Raw genomic sequence first — 3624 nt, forward strand, 5'->3', positions numbered from 1 at the left:
TAGCAGTTTTCTTTTGGGGATTTTTTTCAAAAGGTGATGGTTGAATTCTTTCAATTTCTATTTTGCCCTCTGGTTCTAGAATATCAAGGCAATTTTCCTTGATAATTTTTTGCATGATGATGCCTAGGTTCCTTTTTATCATGACTTTCAGGGAGTCCAATAATTTTTAAATTATCTCTCCTGGATCTATTTTCTAGATCAATAGTTTTTCCAATGAGATATTGCAAATTGTCTTCTATTTTTTTCATTCATTTTGATCTGTTTTGTAGTATCTTGATTTCTCACAAAGGCATTAGCTTCCATTTGCTCGAATCTAATTTTGAAGGAATTATTCTCTTCAGTGAACTTTTCAAATTCCTTTTCCATCTGGCCAATTCTGCTTTTTAAGGTATTCTTCTCTTCATTGGCTTTTTGCTTTAGTCTATTTTTGCCATTTCAGTTAGTCTATTTTTAAAGATGTTGTTTTCTTCAGTCAGGCTATTGACTCCTTTTTCATGATTTTCTTGCATCATTCTCATTTCTCTTCCTGTGACTTTGTGGGTTGTGCAGCTCCAAAATTTCTTTAGAATAATATTTTACAGGTATTAGACATGGTTGGATCAGGAGTTCAAGCAAATTTCTGCTTTTACTCTGCCATCTTGGCTCTGCCCTAAACAAATTAATTTTAAATTAGTGGTTGTCCGTTCAAAAGAATTTTTTTTTTAATATTTAAAAGGATGTAAATGGAAGTCCTCTTTAGCAATCAAATGTAAAAGCTAAAAGCCTATTTTGCGGATTTAATAGATAATGTTTCATATGTTAAGAATCATGGATCTTGTGCTGGCTTCAAGTGGAGGTACAGAGGGAGAGGGCATTAGAATAGTTAGAGGGAATGAATATAAGATGGCTTCCCGGGTTCTAAATCCTAAATATTAAAATTAAAATTACAGGGTTTTGTTTTTTTCCATCCTAATAGCTTCTATATGATTTGTGTTTTTAGGTCTACATCGTGAGAGGAATCAGGTAACCACAGATTAGAAAGTAGGTAAGTCTCATACCAAGAAACACACAATTATTGGAAACTAAACTATAGCTACATACATAAGAAAGCTATGCTTGTTCGGGATTTTGTGGATGGTTAAGTAGATGAAGAAAAGGCATAACGTGATTTATAAAACAGTTAACACAAGTTGATGTAATATTAAGAGATGGATAGCATCTAGAAAAAAAGAGCTAACAGTCTTACTGTACTCTGACCCAGTCAGGAAACATCTAGATCAACATCTAGGACCATTTTGGAAAACAAACAAACAAATGAAAAACAAACCTATGGACATTTAGCCTATATGAGAAAAGACTTAATGGAACACATAAAGGTTATTTTTTGGCTATTGAAAGATCTGTCACATAGGAGAAAGGTCAAAATATCTCTGGTTGGTAGCAAAAAGTGAAATGGGTTATAGAGGGGAGTATTTCAGCTTGATGTAGGGAGGGCTATTTCAGTGACACTTAGATCATACCACATTGGAAGAACTTAAATAGGGAGGGAAATCTTTTTAACATTTAAAGTTGTCCATAAGGCTGTAGGTTCCTCATCTATGGAGATATTCAAATGGAAACTAAATAATCCATTGTTGGGAAAATTATAAAGTGGATTGTTAGACTGCATGTCATTTGAGGTCTCCCTTGCTCTGAGATTTTTTTTTTCTTGCCTCTTAATAGATTAACACAGAAAAGTAGTAAGGGAACTGGAAATTATGAACCACACTGACTGTCTTGTAATTTGGTTCTACAACTAGCTCAGTTCCTTTTCTGTTCAATATTGAGTCTAATGCAATTTCTGTCTTGAGAGAAAAATATTTTGAATTGTGGGAAAATGTTTTTGTGTTGCTTGAACCTTGCCCTGGACCTCCTCTATCCATTTCTTAAGAGACTCTTAACTAAGGACCTGAATTATGTTGGCCAGAAGCCCAGTCAGATCCAAAAATGGGTGCGAGGAGCTTTCTCAAAATTATATATCTCAAGCAACCATATGCTTTAACCTGAAAACCTGCCCAGTACTGGTCAATTAGCTGCTGTTTCCTTGGTCCTTTGATGAAATAGAGACACTTTTGAGGTGGGGAATGGGACACCTTTTTCTAATTTCAGGGAATTGCATCTATTTGCTCTTCCCCTCCCAACTCAGCAAGCCTTTAATCTTTCCTCCAATTAGAAATCAGGTTACTTAATCTGGTTTATATTCTAATTATCTAGTCTTATTACCTAATAATCCTAATCCTTGGTTACATCTTGTTGATTGTTCTCTTTTAAAAAAAAAATCTGTCTTCCGCAGTATTCAGAGTCCAGTGTCCAGCTTAGTAAGCCTGTTTGAATTTGTTATGCGACTGGCATGCATTATTTTAAGTTGGTAATCTCAAAAGCTCAAACCTTTATTTCCTTAATTGTTTTCAGTTTCATCCATCCCAATAGCAAGAATTCTTTAAGCAATTTAGAGCTCTGTACAGCACCATCAGTTTTCTATAAATGAAATTAGCAAAATGCAATATTTTTCTTGAAAGAAAATAAGAAAAGTCAATGTTTAATTGGTGTAATAACTTAGATAATTGCAATTTACTGGGTGAGATGAGATAATACATCTAGATGTTTCTATTTCACAGAAGCACAGAATACCAGAATTGGAAGCTATCTTAGAAATGACCTCTTACCCATATGATTATAAAAAAAACAATCCTTTCCAGAATGTGCCCAAGTGGTCATTAAATCTTTACTTGAAGATCTCCATCATTCATGATAATCCATTCCACTTTGGGATACTTCAGTTAAATGGCATGCTGGTAAACCTATAACAAACAGTTCACTAGAAAAAAAAAAGAAAACATCCATGATACACAATTAATTTTAATCTGAATTAACATTTTCTCTATCACTTTTTTAAATTCTGAAAATCAATAAAATTAATCAAGCCATGGTTTGTAGTCTTAGTTGATTTCCAAAGTGTAAATGCTTATACTGAAAATTTGAAAATTGACTTTCATAGTGCAGTTAAAGCTGGGCTAGCACACCTCTGCCTTAGTTTGTCAGGAAGTTTCTCATTATATTTAAATTCAATTGTGGGGCATAGCCAAGATAATCTAGGAGGACTGCAGGAAAGGTCTTTAGCACTGGGGCTGAGAATAGAGTGCAGTCCATGTAACAGAAATCATCTTAGCATATCCAGGATGACTGCTAGCCCAGGTTCTTTGATCGTCTTTTCTAAAGGAAAGCAACTCAAAAAGAGTTAACAGTCTTACTTTAATCAAACACACACACACACACACACACACACACACACACACATATAGTTCAATTAGTTCAGGGGATAAAGTTAGCACCCTGAACTTCAGAAAATATAAACAGAAATTATAAAACAGACAAAAAATACAAACAGACCAAAAATACTTTCACAGAAAATAAGATGATTCAACAGACAACAGACAGGACTTCTAGCTGTCTGACTATTACATACATATATAGTTAGTTACCAGAGAGAAAAGCACCAACATTTGGGTTTTCAAAGCCAGTGTGCTCAATGGCTACCCAGAATCTCATCTGACCAAATCACACAACTCTTCCCATTAGTGGGCCCCACAACAAAACCTCACCTGA

At 34.5% G+C, this 3624-nt stretch overlaps 1 long non-coding RNA gene across 1 annotated transcript in view; it reads right to left on the reverse strand.

The window, feature by feature from the left end:
* Positions 1-498: 498 nt before the first annotated feature.
* Positions 499-3624, reverse strand: part of LOC138158381 (uncharacterized) — a 6267-nt gene continuing 3141 nt past the window's right edge. The window contains exons 2-3 of the long non-coding RNA XR_011167620.1: positions 2685-2836; positions 499-649 (exon numbers count right to left, since the gene is read on the reverse strand). This is a non-coding gene — a long non-coding RNA (uncharacterized lncRNA). The remainder of the gene's footprint in view (positions 650-2684; positions 2837-3624) is intronic.

This window comes from Petaurus breviceps, unplaced genomic scaffold (genome assembly GCF_028583685.1).
Source record: "Petaurus breviceps papuanus isolate PSGF00001 unplaced genomic scaffold, PetGlider_PUasm1.0 174, whole genome shotgun sequence".
Taxonomy (NCBI): Eukaryota; Metazoa; Chordata; class Mammalia; order Diprotodontia; family Petauridae; genus Petaurus; species Petaurus breviceps.